General features: G+C 46.1%; 1 long non-coding RNA gene across 1 annotated transcript in view; it reads right to left on the minus strand.

Moving 5' to 3' along the window:
• The window catches only part of LOC135383369 (uncharacterized), a 96,859-nt gene that overhangs the window by 30,271 nt on the left and 40,975 nt on the right, over positions 1-25,613 (minus strand). The window lies entirely within an intron of this gene.

Genomic DNA, 25,613 nt, shown 5'->3' on the forward strand with positions numbered 1-25,613 from the left:
TACGTTGCATCTATGTTTAACCCGCACGTGAATTACGTTGAATATCTGTTAGCTGGTCAGTGTTAATATAACCTGATTTCGGGGCGTCATTTTCCGACATCAAATCGACGTTGTCAGCTATCATTAATTAAAGGGACTATGAAATGATTCTTTTCTCGCTTTCATCAGAAAGACAACTTTTTTCTGAGTCTAGAACCAAAATTTTACCTGCGTCATGCGAGGAGTATTCTCGGGAGCGAATTTAAATGAAGCGGCGAGGGGAGTACTGCTGGCGCCGCGCTGTGGCAACCTGCCGCACGGAAACACAGCGAGCAACTTGGCGGGACCACGGCCGGTCCGAGACACGTCATCGTGACGTGTCGCGGTCCCTCCAGGAGCATGCGTCGTAGGATCCCGCGTATGCGCTCATCGGGAGTGGAAATCTCCATGACGCCAGCTTCCGGGCGATCGTCGCAGTATATCGCAGTTGCATCCTGTGCTTTTCGCCGACATGCCGAGACGATGTTGGATGGTTGGTTGCCCTAATTCACGTCAGTATTCGCCGGGCATCCAATGTCATATGCTTCCCAGTGACGAGACGGACAGCTTTTGATGCCACGAAGCAATCGGACCGCCGGAATTTAAAGACGGTGCGGTGCCATCGACTGCTCGTGTTTGTAGCGAACATTTGCATGATTGCGATCACGAAGGCCACGCTGAATCTCTTCAACGTACTGGATAACGAGCTCAGTGTCGTTTGAATCAAGGTGTAGCACCATCACAATACATGTACTCACCGGGGAAAGAACATCCACCTAAACGGCTCAAAAGTGTGACTGCTTTTTGTTATTGGGACTAACTCACATATCTCAGTCCGTGTGGTCCAAATGCTATCACATATTTCAGGAATGCGTAAATGGGTTAATTCTCATCTGCGTGACTTGGAATTTTGCGGCCGATTACGGCACACAAGAGGGAGACAAACTAGAAGTTACCGAATCTAGTCAGTAAACTCAGGTGGTACACTGTTGATAAAAACAGACTTCGTTTAGCATGATCTTAGACACCATACTTTAGCAGAATATTGATGTAATATATTGAACGTATGTATCCGTTCTTTTCTCTTCACTCATCTGCTTTCATGTTCATGTTTACAGGTAACTCTCTCAGCGGAGCCTGAAACCCCCGAGGTGAGACAGCATGATCACTGCAACCCACTATTCACAGTAGACCAATGTTGTGCAGACTCCTTCCAGATTCCTCTTTGAAGCATTGTCTTGCCTACAATCCGAGCTCTATGTGTTGTTGACAACTTCTTTTTTTATTATTTGATTTCAGTTTGCTTCAGCATGTGCACAAATATGATATTGAGGGGGACATTTTCTTGTTTACACCTGAATAAGCTAGGATGCTTAACAGGTGCCCACGTTTGTTCCTTATCTTATAATCATTACTCAGGTGGACTACTACATCCATTTACATTCACCCGAACTGGAGTTGCGTACTGTGTTATTCATTTTCTTCTCTGAACCCTGGGCGACCCATGTGTACGGCAGCTGAAGTCTTTCACGGGGGTAACATGCCAGAAAAACTACAGCAAGTGATCTGCAGTTCACCTCTAAAATAAATAAACCTGAGTTTGATGCACCCTGTCCTCAGGAGATTTTGTTCCTGCTACAGCTCTGCACTTTGTTTTACATTACCAAAAATAACCTTACCAACCATTACCATACCAGTGGTGCTCTGCTGTGTTCAACCAGTTCAACTTGCTCTGGGCATCCTTTAAAGCCTGTGCAGCTACTTTAGCCCTTATTTGCTGGTAACATTGGTGCCAATACAGATGTGTGACAGTGTAAAACAGTATACATCCTGTGTTTGACATATGCATAAAAATTATGCATGTGTAGCATATAATGTGTATATGTAGATGTTACAGTTATTAGGTCTTATGTATATTAGTTATGGTACAATTTGAACTAAATGCCGACATTTCAGCTGTTTGCGCCTGGTGCCCTCATCCTTGACACATATACAAGCCCTTTCCCCCTACCGAAATTGCTTGGTCCCTGGCCCAATCCAGCCCAGCAACGCTCTGCGCTCAAAGGTCTTCTGACATTTCTGGACACCATCGGACTTCGATCGTTATTGTAAAGGGGCACGTTATTTTATTCCCCCCATTCCACCAAGCACTGGGGTAGAGTATCGCCTGTTGCGATGAAACTCCCCACTCTCCAAGGCCGAAAATAAAGTTGTTTGACGGAAGGAAATACAACCAGCCCGTCCCGTCTGTAGACCACGAAATGCAGAGTAAATCAGAATCGCTTGAAAGCGCGAAGCTGCTTTGAATAATAATAGTAATGATAACGAAGAACATGAGTGGAAACACAGTACAACAAAACATTACGCTACCCAGTCATGTGCGGTAACTCGTGCAAACAAATCGAGCAACAAAGGGAGACAGCTTCCAAATATCGCAGTCGCACTCCACAACACACTTGCTTTGTTGTCAGATTGCCAATGCGTAAATATAACTGCAACTGGCGTAAATGTACCTGCAACGCCAGGCATCCACCAGACACTTTCCATTAGTGACGACGATACACCCAATACAACGTTGCGGTGAATCCCTAGAGGCAGGGGCGGATTTAAGGGGGGCAGGGGGGGGTGACCGCCCCCGCCCATACGGCTGTGTTCCGTATGTAAAAACCCTATCTCCTGGATGATGCTCTGCCGCAAAGCACGAAATTTCCTTAAGACCCTCCCCCCCCCCCCATGACAGGCCCTTAAATCCGCCCCTGCCTAGAGGCCCCGTAACTCGTCAGCAGAAACCTCGTAGCCACGGAGATGCTTGGCTTCGTTGTTGTGAACGGCAGCCGAGCAGAAGACGATTATATTCGATGAAAAAGTGCAGCTCACACGTCATACCTGCCAGCGCAAGTGCAGTAAACGATTCACACACAAAAGGCTGTTCTTTTTAGCGTGCTATCCGAAAGTCAGAACGCCTTCGACCAAGACAATCGTAATGCTTTACCCCTCAGACGCGACCACAGACCTTGTGAACTTCGAGATGCGACTGGCTGGAGCCATCGGCAGCGGGGTCAGCTGCTTATGGTGAGCATTAGTTGCCATTGCACAACACCGGTGACGTAACGCGGGTCGGAAAAGAGTCCGTACAGTTGCTCAATATACAGCAGAATGCGCGCGGGAGAGGAGTAATGCGGAAGAGACACTTCAGACGCGCGCTTCTCACAGAGTGCAGCGATTTCGCCCGGAAAAATTTCTGGCGTATTAGTTTTTAGGCGGGAAGAACAGTTTCCAGCAACAAAAAAAAAAAAAAAATGAAAAGGGGGTTCGGGAAATTTCATAGTCCCTTTAAACCTTAACTTTGTAGATTGCAAACGTTAGGTTTACGATGTCATGTTGACTGGGATGGCGGATCGTCTTGAAGAAATTGGCGATAAAAATATGTTTGACATAATTTAATTTTTGCTGTATTTAGTTCTTTATTTTCGCTTGCTTTACGTAAAAGCGACACTCCTTCCTAAAGCCACGATCCTGTGAGAACAACTACATCAAAATCACGTGTTTCCACATAATCACTTAGGTCAGCAGATTTTGGCAGCACACTTCGAATGTTCGTAGGAAGGACTCATATAGGTGAAAGAGACATAGTTTGGTGAATATCAGAATGAAATCTGGGAGACCAGTATTTTCACTGCTTACACTCAACATCCGCTGAGCTATCGGGATCGAAACGGTAGCACTTTCCATCGATATACAGTTTGTTGAAGTTCAGTTTAAATGGACTGGCCTGAGCCTTAACGAAAGCCAATAAGTTGCTGCATAATGTAAAAACCCCGAGACTAGGGAACACGAAGGGACAAGCTCGGGGTTTTTACATTATGCATCATCTTCACCAGCTCGCTTGCTTCCTAGCCATTTTTTCATAGCCAATAAATGTTTACGTGCCACACGCACATTGAGAGAGAAGTCTTCGCCAACAGAGAACTTCGTTGACTTAAGTTCAAAACCATTGGAAAGTACAGTTTGCTTCGTTTTAAAGCTCGCAAGCTTGACAATGATTGGGCGATTACGTGCATTTTGAAACTTGCCAAGACGATGAGCACGTTCAATATCTCAGTCAGATAAAGTTACCCCAAGGTTATCGCAACAAAAACTAATGACCTTACTCTCTGCTGGTGACCATGTTGCGTTTCAATGATCGTCGATCCCGTGAAAAATCAGGTTGTCAGGCCTTGACCTGTTCCCTAATAGCTGAGTCAGACGGCAAACCTAAGGCCATCAGCGGAACGGCGGTTACTTCACCTGTTGTCCAACCATCATATCGAATGGCATCGTTCTCTGCCCTAATTTGTTGAAAATGGGAGGCGTACACCTTTTTTGTGACAATTATGCAGTTCATAATTGCCACAAAAAAAGGCGTACGCGTCCTGTTTCCAACACCGTTTCCAACTTCCACGCCGTTGCGAATAAGTCCTCCAGACGATCGGCGAAATTTTATATGATACCTACGGATGTTTTAACTCTGTCCTGAATAGTTCACATGTCTGCTTTGAAAGCCGGTAAAGTCGAGACATCTTCCATGAGACTGTCAACTTTTGCAGTCAGGTCGTTGAGCTTCGCCTTCGTGTCCTCAAGTTTTGATTGGATGGACTTAATTTCGTTTATTAGGCCAGAGTGTTTTGCCTGACAGAGTACATATGCCTGACAAAGTCTAAGGAAAACCCAGAAAAACCCCAGACAACACAGCCGGCACCGGCATTCGAACCCGTGTACCTCCCAGTCTCGAAGTGACACGGCCAGTGCGCTAACCCTGAGTCACCCGAGCTGGCCACTTCGGCCCGTGATTCGTGATTGGTAATAGTCGTTATAGTTATATTTGAAGTTCGCCTTTGAAGCCGTCGTCTTCCGCGGACTGGTAAAAAGCGTAGAAGTATAGGAATCATGTAAAAGAAATGACAGTAGTTATCGTGAAATACCCTAAAACGACATGAAATAAAAATATCCACCAAAAACAGAAGGAAACTGTGGAGCCGGACGAAGTGCACAATTCGTTAGTAGAAAACGCTCACTCTACACACCAAGAGAAAGAAATAAGCTAGCTGCATTTCCAAATCGGGTACTGAAAATATGAAAGAGTATTCAAGCAAAATACGACAAGTATAGTTCTTCGCGAACGGTTATGACAATAGCACGGAAATTGTCTCCTATTTACGCACTGTATTGTCACCGTTGAATACAGTTTGAACGTGGAAAGAATAAAAGAATCAGACAGAAAGCAGCGAGAATTGGAAAATAATTAAATGCGATGAGCCCTTGTACATAACTCTGTCGTCCCTGCCTCTTTTCTTTTCTCCATCTCTCTCTCTCTCTCTGCGCCTTTCTGCTCCTTTCTCATTTCCCGCGTATTATATCCGGTGGAAATGTTAATTGAAAAAGAAAGCCATGAAAGGTTAGTCAGCCACAGGCCGACTTGCTAGTCCTTAAAAAAAGACAAGAAAAAGTTGGACTTGAAAAGAAAAAGTGGCCTTAGAGGCTGGTCGAGAGGCCGGAGGCAAGAAGGAAGCACGGGAGGGCAGTCGTGACCGTCTTTCGCTTGTAAACTTGTTTAAGCTTGATGAAAGGAGGAAGTCACTGAAGAGATTAGCCAGCTTTCCTTCTTTCATCATTAATTTCTTAGGCACTTGAGGCTTTGTATGTATTTGTCCTTCCTATATGTTCCAGCCTCAGAACATCAATTTCCATCTTGTTTAAGCTTGTAAACTTAGTCTAAGAATAAAGATGAGGCCATCCTCACATTAGTCAGTGTTTGTTTACTGAGGTTCACGCGAAGATTATGCTGTTATACCCGTAACTTGTTGAGGTGTATGAGCCAGAAGATACGCTCAACAGCGTATGTACTGCCTAACATGAGGAGGGTCAGCACTATGCCGATCAATGGTATAAACAATGCCTGCAAATCGACTTGCATTCCTAACATGAAAGAACTGATGTTCTGAAGCTGGAACAACATAGAAGGGACAAATACACAGAGCCCTGGGTAGAGCCCTGGACCGGCAATCCAGAAGATGTGGGTTCGAGTCCTACAGCTGGCTAACCTTTTCAGTGACTTTCATCTTTCATTGCATTCCTAATCCTTCACTAAATTTTTTGACAGGGTAGCTCTGTTTTGCTATAAGAGATCGCGGACCACAGAATAGCTGAGTGCGGGCATCATGCGGCCCGGGCGCCGTGTGTTTGAATCCTCTGGTCTAAAGCAACGTCGCTCCCCATCTGCAATAGCGCACTGTGACTGCGGCGTGGCTTTATTCTTAGCGGGCATGGTAGGCGCCACTGCATTGCTTTCACAGCGCCAAAAACCTTGTACATATTATGCAGCAAAAAGACAGGGACACACATGGAGGAAGACACAACACCATGACTGCAATTGATAGTTGGGGTAGTTGGTAACGCGACATTGCAGATATTATGCAGCATAAAGGCAGGGAGACAGAGGAAGACACAACACGATGACTGCAATTGATAGTTGGTGTAGTTGGTAACGTGACATTGTAGACATTATGCAGCATAAAGGCAGGGAGACAGAGGAAGACACAACACGATGACTGCAATTGATAGTTGGGGTAGTTGGTAACGTGACATTGTCGATATTATGCAGCATAAAGACAGGGACACACATAGAGGAAGACACAACACGATGACTGCGATTGACAGTTGGGGTAGTTTGTAACGTCAGATTGTACATATTATGCAGCATAAAGACAGGGACACACATAGAGGAAGACACAACACGATAACTGCGATTGATAGTTGGGGTAGTTGGTAACGTGACATTGTAGATATTATGCAGCAAAAAGACAGGGACACACATAGAGGAAGACACAACACGATGACTGCAATTGGTGGTTGGGGTAGTTGGTAACGTGATATTGTAGATATTATGCAGCAAAAAGACAGGGACACACATAGAGGAAGACACAACACGATGACTGCAATTGATAGTTGGGGTAGTTGGTAACGTGACACTGTAGACATTATGCAGCATAAAGACAGGGACACACATAGAGGAAGACACAACACGATGACTGCATTTGATAGTTGGGGTAGTTGGTAACGTGACATTGTAGATATTATGCAGCATAAAGACAGGGGCACACATAGAGGAAGACACAACACGATGACTGCATTTGATAGTTGGGGTAGTTGGTAACGTGACATTGTAGATATTATGCAGCAAAAAGACAGGGACACACATAGAGGAAGACACAACACGATGACTGCAATTGATAGTTGGGGTAGTTGGTAACGTGACATTGTAGACATTATGCAGCATAAAGACAGGGACACACATAGAGGAAGACACAACACGATGACTGCATTTGATAGTTGGGGTAGTTGGTAACGTGACATTGTAGATATTATGCAGCATAAAGACAGGGGCACACATAGAGGAAGACACAACACGATGACTGCATTTGATAGTTGGGGTAGTTGGTAACGTGACATTGTAGATATTATGCAGCAAAAAGACAGGGACACACATAGAGGAAGACACAACACGATGACTGCAATTGATAGTTGGGGTAGTTGGTAACGTGACATTGTAGACATTATGCAGCATAAAGACAGGGACACACATAGAGGAAGACACAACACGATGACTGCATTTGATAGTTGGGGTAGTTGGTAACGTGACATTGTAGATATTATGCAGCAAAAAGACAGGGACACACATAGAGGAAGACACAACACGATGACTGCAATTGATAGTTGGGGTAGTTGGTAACGTGACATTGTAGACATTATGCAGCATAAAGACAGGGACACACATAGAGGAAGACACAACACGATGACTACATTTGATAGTTGGGGTAGTTGGTAACGTGACATTGTAGACATTATGCAGCATAAAGACAGGGACACACATAGAGGAAGACACAACACGATGACTGCATTTGATAGTTGGGGTAGTTGGTAACGTGACATTGTCGATATTATGCAGCATAAAGACAGGGACACCCATAGAGGAAGACACAACACGATGACTGCGATTGACAGTTGGGGTAGTTTGTAACGTCAGATTGTACATATTATGCAGCATAAAGACAGGGACACACATAGAGGAAGACACAACACGATGACTGCGATTGATAGTTGGGGTAGTTGGTAACGTGACATTGTAGATATTATGCAGCAAAAAGTCAGGGACACACATAGAAGAAGACACAACACGATGACTGCAATTGGTGGTTGGGGTAGTTGGTAACGTGATATTGTAGATATTATGCAGCAGAAAGACAGGGACACACATAGAGGAAGACACAACACGATGACTGCAATTGATAGTTGGGGTAGTTGGTAACGTGACATTGTCGATATTATGCAGCATAAAGACAGGGACACGCATAGAGGAAGACACAACACGATGACTGCGATTGACAGTTGGGGTAGTTTGTAACGTCAGATTGTACATATTATGCAGCATAAAGACAGGGACACACATAGAGGAAGACACAACACGATGACTGCGATTGATAGTTGGGGTAGTTGGTAACGTGACATTGTAGATATTATGTAGCAAAAAGACAGGGACACACATAGAGGAAGACACAACACGATGACTGCAATTGGTGGTTGGGGTAGTTGGTAACGTGATATTGTAGATATTATGCAGCAAAAAGACAGGGACACACATAGAGGAAGACACAACACGATGACTGCAATTGATAGTTGGGGTAGTTGGTAACGTGACACTGTAGACATTATGCAGCATAAAGACAGGGACACACATAGAGGAAGACACAACACGATGACTGCATTTGATAGTTGGGGTAGTTGGTAACGTGACATTGTAGATATTATGCAGCATAAAGACAGGGGCACACATAGAGGAAGACACAACACGATGACTGCATTTGATAGTTGGGGTAGTTGGTAACGTGACATTGTAGACATTATGCAGCATAAAGACAGGGACACACATAGAGGAAGACACAACACGATGACTGCATTTGATAGTTGGGGCAGTTGGTAACGTGACATTGTAGATATTATGCAGCAAAAAGACAGGGACACACATAGAGGAAGACACAACACGATGACTGCAATTGGTGGTTGGGGTAGTTGGTAACGTGATATTGTAGATATTATGCAGCAAAAAGACAGGGACACACATAGAGGAAGACACAACACGATGACTGCAATTGGTAGTTGGGGTAGTTGGTAACGTGACATTGTAGACATTATGCAGCATAAAGACAGGGACACACATAGAGGAAGACACAACACGATGACTACATTTGATAGTTGGGGTAGTTGGTAACGTGACATTGTAGACATTATGCAGCATAAAGACAGGGACACACATAGAGGAAGACACAACACGATGACTGCATTTGATAGTTGGGGTAGTTGGTAACGTGACATTGTCGATATTATGCAGCATAAAGACAGGGACACACATAGAGGAAGACACAACACGATGACTGCGATTGACAGTTGGGGTAGTTTGTAACGTCAGATTGTACATATTATGCAGCATAAAGACAGGGACACACATAGAGGAAGACACAACACGATGACTGCGATTGATAGTTGGGGTAGTTGGTAACGTGACATTGTAGATATTATGCAGCAAAAAGACAGGGACACACATAGAAGAAGACACAACACGATGACTGCAATTGGTGGTTGGGGTAGTTGGTAACGTGATATTGTAGATATTATGCAGCAAAAAGACAGGGACACACATAGAGGAAGACACAACACGATGACTGCAATTGATAGTTGGGGTAGTTGGTAACGTGACATTGTAGACATTATGCAGCATAAAGACAGGGACACACATAGAGGAAGACACAACACGATGACTGCAATTGGTAGTTGGGGTAGTTGGTAACGTGACATTGTAGACATTATGCAGCATAAAGACAGGGACACACATAGAGGAAGACACAACACGATGACTACATTTGATAGTTGGGGTAGTTGGTAACGTGACATTGTAGACATTATGCAGCATAAAGACAGGGACACACATAGAGGAAGACACAACACGATGACTGCATTTGATAGTTGGGGTAGTTGGTAACGTGACATTGTCGATATTATGCAGCATAAAGACAGGGACACACATAGAGGAAGACACAACACGATGACTGCGATTGACAGTTGGGGTAGTTTGTAACGTCAGATTGTACATATTATGCAGCATAAAGACAGGGACACACATAGAGGAAGACACAACACGATGACTGCAATTGGTGGTTGGGGTAGTTGGTAACGTGATATTGTAGATATTATGCAGCAAAAAGACAGGGACACACATAGAGGAAGACACAACACGATGACTGCAATTGATAGTTGGGGTAGTTGGTAACGTGACATTGTAGACATTATGCAGCATAAAGACAGGGACACACATAGAGGAAGACACAACACGATGACTGCATTTGATAGTTGGGGTAGTTGGTAACGTGACATTGTAGATATTATGCAGCATAAAGACAGGGGCACACATAGAGGAAGACACAACACGATGACTGCATTTGATAGTTGGGGTAGTTGGTAACGTGACATTGTAGATATTATGCAGCATAAAGAGAGGGGCACACATAGAGGAAGACACAACACGATGACTGCAATTGATATTTGGGGTAGTTGGTAACGTGACATTGTAGATATTATGCAGCACAAAGACAGGGACACACATAGAGGAAGACACAACACGATGACTGCAATTGATAGTTGGGGTAGTTCGTAACGTGACATTGTAGATATTATGCAGCAAAAAGACAGGGACACACACAGAGGAAGACACAACACGATGACTGCAATAGATAGTAGGGGTATCAAAAGTTCCAAAAATCTTAACAGGGACAGAAGAGGGTGCGAATATAAGCACACCGCTGAACTAGGAATTGTTATTTTAGTCTGCAGCGTATGCTTTTTTTTACGCGCTGTGCTGTGACGATTATGCGCTTTCTCACCCCAACGACAGACTGAACCTTGTACTAATGTAAGGCTGAGGGAACACCACACCTCGTTTGCAAAGCACCCAGTCAGGTCACGTGGCCCCCTTACCGGGCAACACGAACCTGGGAACTGCATCGTCGCTCCGTCGCTACACCTGATACAGGAAGGAGCTGATTACCTCAGGTGCGATTAGGCACTGTATCTTCACGGATTGTTTGTGCATTAACTTTACAGCGTGGCAATTAAAAAAGACATCTGTTGCAGAATAAAATCAGAGTTGCTAGTTCGGTGGCGTGTTTGTGTTCCCATCCTGTGTTGTCCCTGTCAGAGTTTCTTTGCGCTGTGACAGCCATGCAAAGTCAGTACCATTTATCGGATCCATTTGTAGACACTGACAAGCTTCAGTTCTTGTCGGGAGCGGGAAGGGGTAACATATGTTCTACTGTGCTTCCGCGAGCGACTTGCCAGCGAATCTGAGCAAAGTGCTTGATGTACCCGGGGGCGTTTCCTCGTGTCTGTGTATGTGTGTGGGGTGGGGAGGAGGAGTGGTGACTTTCCTTGACAATTCGTCGTCGTCACTCGGGACGGGAGACGGGTCGATCATTACTCTCGCTGATGTACTTCCACGCACACGGCTTGAGTTACCAGATCACTGTATAGGCTGCGTGTTCAAAATGCGCGCAAGGATACGCTAACGTCTTCTCGTCTGTGCCCTTCACGGAGCCAAACCGGACTCACTGGAACCCAGGGGGCCCGATTGCTGTTAGGTGCTATTTTAGAAGCAAACGGACGACAGAAACGTTAGTGTGAAATGGGCCTAAGACGCACGCCCAAGTTTCCTTCGGGCTAGCCTCCCCCCGCAGTGCTGGAGATGGTGTTTCACTGCGAACCGTGCTTACTTCGACCCGGGAGTTGGAAAGGGTAGGCGTAAAAATAGTAGATAAACAAAGAAGTCGTCACGTCTTTTTGCGCGCAGCATTAGAGAGTGTGAGAGAGAGGGAGATGCGTTTCGCATATGTTAGGTAGGTAGTAAATTAGTAAAATGACATAAACCTTGACCCTTTCAGCAACCCATGGAAGCGTAAGTTATGCAGGATACAGCGCTACATATACCTTTAATGACAGAAAAATTACATTATGTTTGCACGGTTTATCCGACAAAACACGAGCAAATAAATGGCGAAACTGTGACGTCGACTTATTCAGCAATAGCTGTATCAGGAACGTTTCGCCGCGTTTGCGGGCGAGCGTAGCAGAAAGGAAACGACGTCACCGCGCTGTGATATCACAACATCATGTGGTACAGTGGATGCCACCAATCATGTTACAAAAACATAGCACCACACCATCTGCAGCACCGCCACTGGCCAGCGCGGTAGTCAATTGCAACACAGCTGTGCGCTTGTCGCTATCTTCTTTCTTTGTATGAGATGAGAGTGGTCGGCCAAATTTTTGGCCTATCGTACCAGACTCCTCACGATGGCGCGGCTACGTAAAGTGCGCACAGCATCACGTCTGTGCGCACAGCAAGTGCTCACAGAGCGAGAGTGAAAAGCGCAGCGCGGTGCCGCTGCTCGTGAGCGGCGCCTTACATGAAGTGAAGCACAAGTAGCACGTGCCGCGAATAAAAGAAGGCGAAAATACCAGGAGGGGAGACAACGCGATATCGAGGAGGGAAAGCGGCGGGAATGGATTGAGGCGTTTGTACGTGAAATGAGTGCGCATCCGTCGGAGTGTCCTGTGCGGCAAAAATATTCCCATGAAGTTGCAGTGACTCGCATTCTCGACATACTTTACTGCTCATAAAGGTCGGTTGTCGCTCTTTGAAGCATGAAAACAGATGTCTATGTGTGTTTGGTGAACATAACCGTGAAAACATTGCGCCTCATTGCGCGCAGATGATACAGCTGTCAGTGTCACATCTTCGCACACTGGGGGCGAAAAAGTGTGTCTTTTTCTGACTAAGCGCTAGTCTATTATGCGATTCCAAGCTTTCGACAAAATATATTTCGACCTGGGACATCCACGCCTACTTATTCATTTGCGTAGGTCCGTTACACGCATTTTTTAAAGGGACCGAAAAGTGAATATAAACCTATCGAAACTTTATGTTCAGCGAAAAGTTTGAACCTTCAAGAGTTCAAATATCTAAGAACTCCGCTGAAATCGCAGTAGTTTTTGTGTAATCGAATTTTCCATGATTACATGTCCAGGGACCTAGTAGGAAACCGAGCAGTCTGTCAACAATTGCATGACCCCGCGCCATCTGTCGAGGACGCATGTAATACGCGCACTTCCGGGCGCTAATCCGGCGAGAACGAAAATAGCAGTGGGCATTTGTGACCACTTTCTACGTCGAGAATGTCGAGCCTCTTGAAACTGAGTGCGCTGGAATTCCACATTCGATAACTGTCGTTCACACAGAACTGCTGTTCGTGCGTTGGCGTGCTGGAAAGTGTGTTCTTCGCAGCAGAAGATTCCTCGTCCAGAAATTAATCGGAGTCACATTCGTCCTCAGCAGTAGCTCACCGTGCCGTGAACATGGACTGCTTTGTGAAATTTCCATGTATCAGGGAGAAACACTTGTGTAAGCCGAAACAAGCGTTGTTTTTTCGTCGTGCAGGTGTTCATGTGTGAAATGCGAACCGACGGATACTACGGATGGATATTACGGTTTTTGCTGCCGGGAGGTAGAGAATGCGTGTGAAAAGCAGACAGACAACTGCATCAGAACTAACGAATATTTCGAAATACTGTGCCTTGACACCGAAGTACTGCAAGTGTCTTTTACATACATCCGAGAAACCGAAGAGCATGGCAACATACACGGCAGCGCCGTGTGGTCTTTACGCGCTACTTGAACGGCAAACTGGACGTAAAACCCTTATTTCTGCAGGAAATTCCGTTATACCACCTGTCGGCCATTCACAAGAAGGATATGGGGTGCTCCGAGAAAATACAATATAAAGTACTCCACTGGATCTCGATCTGCGTCGTGCATGCTATTAGGGATGCTTTCCCCTCACTGCGCAGACTTGTAGAAATGTTGATGTCAGCATATTTTCATTTCTTGCTTGCTGCAAGTTTTTCTCATTGCTTCTTCTTTGCTGTCACAGCATATTATAATTACTAGTTTGTTTCTGGAGGGTTGAGTAACCTGTGGGCATAGATGTATTTGTAGGTTATACTCATGTCTCAATTGTATATATGAGGAGTAAGTAAGATAATTTTAATCAGTGTCATTCAGCTGAACTGTGTTCAGAACCTTTTAGTATACTTCTTAGTGACCACGTTTCCAAATGTCAATTAATATTTGAACCAATATTGGGATTTACACTTAATTAACTCTGTTTTGCTAAACGGAGTACTTGTAACTGATTCATTATCTCGTCACCAACTAACATTTGTAAAGGAGAACTTGAGGGCTGACTTCAGGTATTATTAACCCTTGATCTGGGTTCAAAGTTAACCATGCACCATTGGTGTTCATAATACTCCAAAATAGCTAAATAATTCATTGCATAAGTTCTCTGTTACTGTAATTGAGATGTACTTTGATAAAGTACTTTTAACAGCCCCGTAAACTGCAATTGGCTTCAGTGTGCATGACAAAGGCATCGTAACATTTAATTGAAATATAATATAAGAGCAGAAGCAACATTTTGTCACAACTCAAACTATATCTTTCTTTTTTATTGTCCAGAGATTTAGGAAACAGAGTAGGGCTTCCTGCCCTCTAATGTTTCGACGTACTTGATAGAGCTGTAAAACCTGCAACGAAATAAACAAGAGAAGTATAAACAGTTTCTTCTTTCGCTTTTGAATTTAACAAGCTAGTTATATTTTACCATTTGTTCACTGTTGTATTCTCTCTTGGTGAAAAGATTACAGGAACAATAATGCTGCAGATCAAACAATGACCTGTCATCTCGATGAAGATGAGAACATTTCTTCAGGCATGCTAAGTGAGACAAAAGAAATGTACAATGAAGGTTGTTCAAAAACAGCATCTATCTTTCACAGCAAATCTCCTTCGACTAAAACTTTATATATGTGGATGTTACCACATCGTGTAGTTTCCATCCAAAAGTAGGACTAGGCAAGGTTGTTTGGTTGTTGTTGGTAGGTTGTTGGCACATCAATATAGATGAGGGGCAAACACAGTAGCCAGCGTGATGGCTGCAAACTCAAGTGAAGATTTATTCAACACAACAAGAAACCGAAAGCATGAGTAGAAAAAGGCAGTGCCCATGCAGTGTATGGTGAACCACATTAACCTCTGAGAAGGTGGGATCGGAAGAGCAATAAAGAGAAATGACAGTTGCGTCCGAGATAGGGGAACTCTGCAAATTTAGGACCAATATGACGTGGTAACCTTGCATGGCTCACTGCAGCTCTGACACACATTGAACGATTCCAGTAGTGGGGCTTCAAAGACAATGAACTTTTGCTGTTTCATTGGGCATTCAAGTGTAGAGGATGCATCTCTAGAAAATTAATTAGCGTTCCTTAGTCATAACTACATCTCAACAGGAAGTATTCTTGTACCCTTCAAACAAGCTAGTAGCTCTCATCGGTTTCTTCTCCTATTGTTGACGTCATACTAATGTTCTACACCTGTCCAAAGACTCCAAAAAATGTCACAAAGTCTGCAACACGTAACAAATCTAGTGCTTCCATCTGTAGACTTTCCATACCTGCTTTCAGCTATTTCTGTCATGTCAACTTGAGTGCCTGGATCACACACACACGAAGCAGTCTTGCGCCACTTCAACACTGGAAGGCCCCTAAAATTAAATTTGTTGATGTTGACAATGTTGAGTACGGGACAAGTAGGATAACATAAGGTAAATGGAATACGTCATCGCTATATTATAATTTATACATGTGTGGCGCCTGTACATACCTAAGACGTTGTGTTGAACTCGTCACCTCGGTGAAGCAAAATCACTAGTTACTGAACATCAGTGTGCTTCGGACGTCTTCGCAATTCGCCGTCTACGGCATCTTCGTAGTCATCGGCAGCAAAATGAGCTCAGCACACACGACACGATTGCTACATCTAATAGCCGAGTGTTTCGAACCACATTCGTTTTCGTGCACTCTCCTGTAGAACCTTGTGGTAGAAAACGCCCGCCGCCGATGGTGAACGAACATGATTTTTGCATCCCCGAACACCAAAACTACACCGGGCATATGTAGGTCTCTCGAATAATCGACACAACAGCCACGAACATGTCATTCACTTATACTTTCTGGTTTCTGCTTCGCGCAACCAACATGACCACCCACGACGTAAACAATAAACGCGATAACACAGATGGCCTTGCAGATGGCGCGGCGGATCGTAGCTCGTAGCTGAATGCTTTATTAACGTAAAAGCTATGGAAGTGAGCGTCATTTTTAAGATGGCGTTTAGCTGTAAGATAATGTGCGTCAACTTTGTTCTCTACAAAATTAACTCTCACGTGGTAAGGGTTGACCAATCCCTGGGAGCCCTGGACCCGAAACCCAAGTTGCTCTTTTTCGCCGTTCGCTGGCAGCACCGTCCATGTTCCGGCAATCTTCAAACTATTTATACGTAAAAAATATGTCGAATTGAGAAGTAATGCTTTCTGTGTCTTATCAAACAACGATGTTGTGCACGACAGTGGGTAAAAATATGGGGGTTATTTTTCACTTTTCGGTCCCTTTAAAGATATATCAGAGATGGTCGAGCGGCACGATTGGATCATCAGCTGTAGAATGACCCAGATGTAAGATACTAGTTCGTGTAGTGCCTTGAGGGGAAGATCAAGCAGGTTCTCCCTTACTGATCACAAGGTTGCGAGTTCAAACCTGGCTGAGGACACCAGCAACTTCGTGGCAGGGTACAAGTAACTTTGAGATGCGGTCTTCTGCGAGGGACGTTAAATGTTGTGTCCGTGTGCAGAGCTGTCGGCGTACTTTAACGAACCCTGAGGTGGGCGAAATGGATCCACAGACCGACACTGTGGCGTCGCTCATGATCACAGTTGTCTCGCGACGTAGAGCCAAAAAATTTTGCAATAGATTACAAATACTATTCTTGACTTGGATAGTTCTGGTTTCCACCTTGTTTTTCACAACATGCTTTCCCATTTTACGCGCAAATCCGAGGAAGAACTACGTGGACCTTCATTCAGTACGACATGTAGATAGGCGAGTGACATTCATAGCTTTTCTTTTCACCGTAGCATGATTTATGTTATTCATAAATAGTTGCACAACATTGTAAATTGTTGTCCGACTCACTTCACGCAGTTGGTGGACATATCTATAGCCACAAAGGAATTGACACCGTATTTCAGTGTTTAATCTCCGTTATTGCGCAGGAGTGTGGAAGCTTATAATTTGGAGGCAGATAATTGTAGGCAAGGCGATTGAATTATAAAACGCAATGATATCACTGCTCAGAAATATGTTCATATATGCTCATGAATAGCTGTCTGGTGATATGCTGTCAATGTGATAGCCGGTCGCCAACAATGAAAGCTTTTCAACATTACGTTGGTAGTCATGTACATTGGGGTTTCTAGCTTTTCTTACAAATTGTAATACGTTGCTCTTTGTTGCGCGGTAGACCATGACAAGTACAGCTATGTTCACACTTCATGAGAGAAAACCGCGAACGCCGGGAACTCATTCACCGCTTTTACAGCTTTCGCGACCCTCTCGTTCACACTGTGCTCCGATTCAAAAACTGATCTGTTTCATTCTTCGAACTGTACCCAAGCTCCGCACGTGTTATACGTATAATATTGATATAATAAATTCGATTCAATTCAATTTATTGGTTTACCACATTACATGATGGGACAGCACAGCTGAAAGTTACCGGAAGTAACTTGACGAGGCTCTGCCGCCCAAAGTTTCAGCAGCATACAGCATGTCACATATTATACACAGAGACTAAAAATAACAATCAAGCGTGGGAAATAAATAACAATGTGCAATAACTGGTGGTGGTGAAAAATAACATTACTATTTCCTAACAAAGAAAGTTCGAAGATCTTTTTAGTACGTATGTTTAGAGCAGCACTGATGTTGAGTTGTTCATTGAGAAACTGCGGTAAATTATGACGAAGTGATTGATTTGCGTAATTTGTGCGAAAGAACGGCATATTCCATTTATCGTTACCACGGAGGCAGATGATACGACTGAATTCTTCTAATTCTGAAGTCGTTTTTAGGAAGTGTTGATATGTAACATTACCAAATTGATTAGTTTTTTGATGCTTTGTGGCAGGAAGAAGCAGCATCGTGCCGTAATGCGAATGACTTTGGACAATTGAGAGATCAGATGGTTGACGTGAGTGTTCCAGGTTAAGTCATGAGTAAAATAAACACCTAGAACTTTAAATGAGTGTACGATTTCGATGGGGCTGTTATTCAGGCTGATGCAGGTGTTTGTTTCAACAATTTTATTTTTAGTATGAAATATCATTGCTTTAGTCTTTGTGTTATTTATTTTTAATCCGTTCGCGTGGCTCCAGTCAGCTATTTTTCCTAGGATAGAGTTTGCCTTATTGATTAACTCATCTGCATTCGTGGAACTAAACAGCAGAGTCGTGTCATCCGCATAAATGATATATATTGGTATTTGGCTGACGGTTGTTATATCGTTTATGTAGATATTAAACAAAAAGTGGTCCTAGCACACTTCCTTGTGGTACGCCTGTTTTTTGTGTCATAGGACAAGATAAATGGCCATTTATTACAACGTACTGGTATCTGTTTGTTAGATAGGACCTTAGGAAAGAAAAACAAATACCTCGGAAACCGTAATGATGCAATTTATCTAAGAGAGTATAATGGCACAGGCAGTCGAATGCCTTAGAAAGATCAATGTAGACGGCAAGTGTGAGCACCTTTCTTTCAGGGTTTCGAATGATCGTTTCCTTGAGAACAATAAGCGCGGTCTCAGTTGATTTGCTTTTACGGAAGCCGTGCTTAGCATCTATCAAAATGGTGTCCTTGAATAAAAAATCATTGAAACGTGTTTCAGTTATCTTTTCTAGACCTTTTGAAAACACGGGCAATCATAATAACAATTGCAAAACACGTATTTATTGCGTTTTATACAGCAACCGGAAAAGCGATGCCCGCTGCGAGCAGCAGACTGCATGCATCTACACATGTCTCCACACAGCCGACAAATATTTACTTCCTCGTCTTCTCTCAGCAGCTGCTATGATGCGGTCTTCACATCTACGTTTCTGCTCCTCTTACGTTTGCTGTCGTATAACATTTAGCGCTACCTTAGAGCCTTGATTATGATTCCATAGACCAGGTTACGCCTCCGCCATGTTTGTTGTCCACGGCACTGCTCGTCCTTCCCAGCATTCTGGCTCATGAAGCGCGCTGATTGGGCCAGACTCGCGACTTTCGCGGCGCTCCCAGCACAAGTAGAAGCAATCTCAACCCTTGCGTCGCGACTTACGACACCTTCGCGGCGTCCGCGGGATTCACGGATTGCTGTGTGAACGTGACAGGTTCTCTGGCATTTCCGTTGTTCGCGACTTTCGCGGCGTTCACTCATGTAGTATGAACGTACCTTAATCCTTCTGTTCGGACTGAACGACCAGAGTCAGTGCTTTAATGACCATGACAGTGTGTAAAACGAACTGACTCCTTCTCATGGTGGTTGCTCGGGGCGATGTCGCGGGCAGCAACTATGTCGCCTTCTTTGCGGCCATTACTCTCCATCCTCCTCAATGTGTCTTTGAAAGTCCTGGAGGGCAATAATGCTCTGTAATGACGTTGCCGGTGGCACCAGCTAACTCTCTTGGGGGACGCTAGAGCTGGGGACGGAGTCTATGAGGTGAATGGTGGTTTGGTGAGGGTCTCCTCGTCGAGATGTCTATGCTGGGTGAAGGTCGCAAGGGGACGGAAATTCCAGGTCAGCTGGTTTAATGCAGTCCACGGAAACTGTATCCTCACTACGACTGACGAAACGACAATACCATTTCGGGTATCGTGCTATGACACGGTACGGGCCGTCGTAGTAAGATTCTTCTGAGGGCGTCTCGACGAACGATAACCTACGTGGATATCTGGAGTCCAATGGCAACGAAAGCGTGACTCCTGAGGTTTCATCGAGTCTGGAATGGTGCAAATCCGTGACACAGTAGCGCGGAGCCTTGCGAGAAACGCGGATGTGTTCCCCGGGTCAACCACGATATTCGACCTCGCGACCTACGACAGCATTACCGGCGCAAGAAGAAACAGTCGTTCAGTTCAACTTCAACATTCAGCATAATAATCTTAATATAAGCATAATAAATCTTCTCTAATGTACATTCCTCTTCCTCTCAGCACTACTCACTCGAGAAGAACCCTTCAAATACTGGTGTGCTCAGATAACGGGCCTCATTTAAAACTTAAACTTAGTTACCCCTATTCACCAGCCAACTTAAACCATTGGTTTAGTGACGTCGGGTTTAAATCGATCACGTGATCTCTCCGGCTGTGAAGCTCTTTCCAAAGGGTTGACCACGACGCATGCGCATTATTCACATTGTCACGAGATGGTTGAGGGAAGGGAGAAAGTAGCAGACGACAGGACTGCGAAGGAGAGGGCTCCCGTTTGTTTTTTATTATGAAGCTGTTAACAGAAGAGAAGTTCAGGCAGCGCTGGCGCTGCTGCAGGTGGTTGCGGATCAGGGTGTTTGTAATCGGCGGTTGGGCCTACCTCTGTATTTGTTAATGAAAAGCTCTACGACGAGTGGTTGATATGGTCGCTAAAAAAGTGTACATAGAGAGCGTGTGTCATGTTATTTGAAAGGCAGCAGTACATGTCCTCGCACAGGTGATCATTGTGCTTTTGTCGGTGTTCGGTCGTCGATTGTGGTTGCGTATAATAACTTCATCCGCACCGACCATCGCTTGTTTGTCATCTGTTGTGCCACCTGTCTGCAACGATTAAGATAACCTCTCGATTGCTGGGACATTCCAGCAGCGTCGTTTATACACTTTCTCGCCGATGTCATGTTCGCAACGTGTGTGTGTGTTACGTAAATGACAGACCGAAGCTCCAGGTGACCAACCCCAACAAGGTTTAATCCACAAGTCCCAGAATCCCAACTCGAGCCAGGGTTCGATGCTTTCACACATCAAGCGTCATGGCACAGCTGGTGGCACCAGTGCGACTTACATTTCCATTTTCTATTTCTATTCTGATGATTCTTCTATTCTAATGTCACCCCACTCTAGGCCAACGGCCCCTTCTTCTGGACGGTTTAGAACTGCGCAGTGATAACATATCGTTAAGATATTTTCCACGGCAGCTCCTGCCAGACTCCATGATGAATTATACAGGAGCCGCGCGCTCATCGCAATCCCATGCGCAGGGTCGCCCATCGTTCTCCTCTAAGTTATGCAACACACTCCCGCGCCGACAGGGTGACCGCGTTGGCGGCGATCATATCCGTGCAGTGTCCAAGTGACGTCAGGTGGGGACGTGGTCGATCAAGGCAGGTGTCCTCACGGTCTGGGTTTACGAAGATTGGCATCGTCGTCTGACGTGAAGACCCCAAAACATCCGAAACATCCTCGCGGTGCGGCACAGGGTGTGGTGTGCTGTACAGTAGTCCTTGGCGAACCGTCTGTGGTCTGCGGCTGCTGCCGCTGGGTCGCTGAGTGTCATAAAGGAGACCGATGCGGGTGTCTGCTTACCCGTGTGCACGACTGTGGGCAAAGGTGTGGCTTCTAAAGCGCTGTCAAGGTCCTCCGCCGGTTGCGGTTGAGCATTGATTCCGCTGCCGACGTTCGACGACATTCTCCCCATCTTCAAGCTGGCTTCAAAATGAACTGGAGGGATTATTTCTCTTTCAGCGAATATCTGCGAAGATCGTTGGTGACTTTGCAGGACGTCGTGCGAATCACATTCGGAGTTTGACGATTTTTCTGCCATGTTGCTCGTGTAGACGGGAGGTAGGCCTTCCGACAAACTGGTTTGAACTAGCAAATCCTTGCAGTCAGTGCAGTCTTTCCCTGGTCGCTCACTGAGGTTGCAGTCCTCTGGCAATACTTTTGCATCACACTGACTCTCAGCGGTTTCCTGGTGTTCTGTGTTCGTGCTGTTCGTACGCTGCCATCGCCATTCCTCGAAAGATGCCTCAATATTTGCTTTGAGGTCCGACTGGCGCGGATGGCGTGACATCGAGCGTTCTTGAATTGTGGCACTCTCTTTCAATTTGATTGACCTTCAATTGCTCCAGCTGGAGAAGCCGGAGGCTGGCTGGCCGAGACCTGACTTTCGAGCTGACCAGCTGACCACACAGTGAACGTCTCAGCAGGCAAGGTAGGCAAGAGAGCAAAACGGAGTGCGCTTCTCGCTTTCGAAATGGCCAGCTCCACTTGCCATTCTTGCTCCAGTATACCTTGCAGTTCGTCATAGAATCTCTCAGCACTTATCAAACCCATGACCTGGGCATCCAGCTTCGCAAGGGCTGCCTTCCCGGCAATCAGGCATCGGAGGTCTGCTTCAATTGCTGCCTTGGCTTTTACCGGTCGAGACAGAAGTACGGCGAGATGTTCGGTGGCATGGGTGACCCCGTGGCGGGTTCCTGCCCGAGTACGCAGTAGGCCGTCGAGTGCTTCGCTTGTCATCGAAGAGCGGTGCGAATCCCGGGTTTCGGTACCAAAATGTGTTACGTAAATGAGTCAGACAGACCGAAGCTCCAGGTGACCGAGCCCAACAAGGTTTAATCCACAAGTCTCAGAATCCCAACTCGAGCCAGGAGCCGCGCGCTCATCGCAATCCCATGCACCGGGTCGCCCATCGTCCTCCTCTAAGTTATGCAACAGTCTGCAAGTGCTTTATTACTGTAGGCTATGTCAACAGAAAGAACATTGATACTAGGGTGTGGCTTTTATCCTCCCACACTCCAACACGCATAACTTTTACGGTGTTATACCTTTAAGAAATCGATGTGGTACTTTCAACGTGTCACAAATCTGCAACGCGTTAGAGCATCTCTTTGCTGGATGTGTTTCTTTGGAGCGCGACTCATGCGGAAAACGTCCTCAGGGTGCTGCCCTGATCACGTCCTCGTCCTGTGTGTGTGTGCGCGCCCGTGTGTGCGGCTTTTGTTTGTTTGTTTAACACCGTTTTCGTCATGTTGCCCAGGGCGTCATTGCGTGTGAGCATGGAAGTTGCCAGTGTCGTAAACCCCTGTCAGTGCGGTGCTATGCTGTAAAGTGAAAGCTTCCTCTGCGACCGAATGGCTCATTATTTTTGTGTTTACTTCTTCCCGCACTTCGCGGAAAACGACAGGCCACCGTGAGGTTTTATCGTTGTTCCTCCCACACACGTGGTCTGGAAGCAGTCACCAGATTCCGACTCCAAGACACGCAGGATCGGGTTTCTGTGAGCCGCGCCTCGCACATGTCCGTAGCCGACGAGAAGAGGTAATAAATTTTGAGTTCGAAGACGTTGGGTCAGTCGAGCTAACGGTTGTGCGAGGGGTGTTGTTTTGTTATATTTTTGCTGAGTGTTCGTTTGAATAGCGCGAAAGGAGGACATCTGGGGAACGAAAACCAACCAACCTGTTACCAACTATTGAATATCGTCTGCTGTCGAGTACCTGCAACTCAACCGTCATCATCACCGACAACTGGCCAGCCTCGGGGATTCAAGTGAGAGGAGAAAAGAATCACCTTTACTGGCTCAGCCGGCAGGATCCCCATCTTGGCCAGAGGAGCAGCAGCGATTATCAACACGAAGCGGACAGGCAAGTCACTCATAACCGCAGCCAAGGACAGCAGTATGGGCTGCTGGTGACGACGAGCCGTGACAGCTGAGTAGGAAGAAGCATCGCGACGGACAGCGGAATCGGAAGCGCATCTGCGACGGACTGCAGCAAGTGCGATTCTCCCGACAACGTTCAGCAGCACGGCGACGTCCCCAATCACCGCGACGGACAGCGGAATCGGAAGCACGTCTGCGACGGACTGCAGTATAGTGCGATTCTCCCGACAACGTTCAACAACACCGCAAGGTCCCAAACCACCGCGACGGACAGCGGAATCAGAAGCACGACTGCGACGGCCAGCGTAGACAACGGCGCACGGGACCGCCGCAACGGACAGCGGCACTCGAGCAACTGCGACGGACTGCAGTGAGCAAGACTCTACAGGCAACGGTCAGCGCCGAAGACGAGGCACGGCACCATCGCGACGGAGAGCGACACTCAAGGCACAACTGCGACGGACTGCAGCGAGAGTCGCCGTACAAGCAACGGGCAGCAACAGGAACTTCGGACAGCCAACTGCGAGTGGACGGCGTTAGAGCGCAGCTAACAGGTAGGAGATTACTTGCACTCCTCAGGATCCAGTGTAGTCAGGGACAAGAATAGAGTTGGCTGGCGCATGCCCACGCGCAGTGGTACGGTTTACACTGTTAGCGACGGGTGGCTGATAGCGGCTAACATGGCATCATGTCAGGGTGACACACCAACAGACAGTCAGGATGGTATCACGCCGGCGGGGAGTGATCTTTCGGACGTATCACTCGAGCGGCTGAGTCTAGAAATTGAACTTGAAAAGCAACGGGCGCGGCGCATTGAGTTAGAAATATCACGTGTGAACAGCGAAAGGTCGTCGAGAAGCTCATCACCCCCGCCAGTATCGCGAGAGGATACACTTGAGCGCTACGCTAAGAAACTAAAAAGCGTGCTTCTGCCGTTGCCATCCGACCTAGAAGTGCCGGTGTGGTTTGATTGGATAGAAGGGATTTTTCGATCCTATAAAGTACCGGACGAAATCCACAGCCATCTAGTGCTTCCTTTGGTCACTAAGCGAGTCAAGCACCTCTATTCCAAGCTCTCTACTGGAGAGCTAGACAGTTACAAGGCGGTAAAGGACGCCGTACTAAAAGAACTGAGGTTGGCACCGGCGGAGTACCGGAAACAGTTTCTAACGGCAACGAAATCGAGGGACGAGGGGTGGTCACACCTCGCGTCTAGACTCAAGAGTTATCTCATGTACTACGCTAGGTCGCGTGATGTCGACTGCTTCGATGACTTAATCGAGCTGGTAGTAGCCGATCAGTTGAAAACCGCAATCTCTCCAGCGGCGTACGAATACGTCAAGATTCCGGAGGGGAGCGAATGGGTCAACGCGGCAGAAATTGCAGAAATGGTGGACGCCTTAGAAGCGGCGAGGGGTATTGGAACGGCGAGTAGGGACCGTACGTTACAGGCGAGTAGGGACCGTTCGTTACAGGCGGCGGGACGACCACCGCAACGCGCAGAGAAAACGGATGGCAATCGAGGCCAAAACGCCGTACGATGCTTTATTTGTGGAGGGCCACATTTTGCTCGAGACTGCCCTCAGAGACAGTCAGAGGACAGGCACGTACAGGCTGTCGTGAATGTGGCTACCGTGTCGGCCGCGCCGGATCACGCTGGAGTTAACGTAGCTGGCGATACGTTGAACCATGGAATGAATGAATACAGAGCTAACTACGCAACCGCAAAAGGGGCGGCACAGATATCTGCATTGCAGACCGTCGAACTGCGTAGTGGGAGCACAATAGTACAAGCTGTGGTGGATACAGGTACCGAGCTAACAGTAATGAGGTCCAGTTTGTTTCCAAATGAAAGCGCGGAAGCCAC

The sequence above is a fragment of the Ornithodoros turicata genome, chromosome 2 (assembly GCF_037126465.1).
Source record: "Ornithodoros turicata isolate Travis chromosome 2, ASM3712646v1, whole genome shotgun sequence".
Classification (NCBI taxonomy): Eukaryota; Metazoa; Arthropoda; class Arachnida; order Ixodida; family Argasidae; genus Ornithodoros; species Ornithodoros turicata.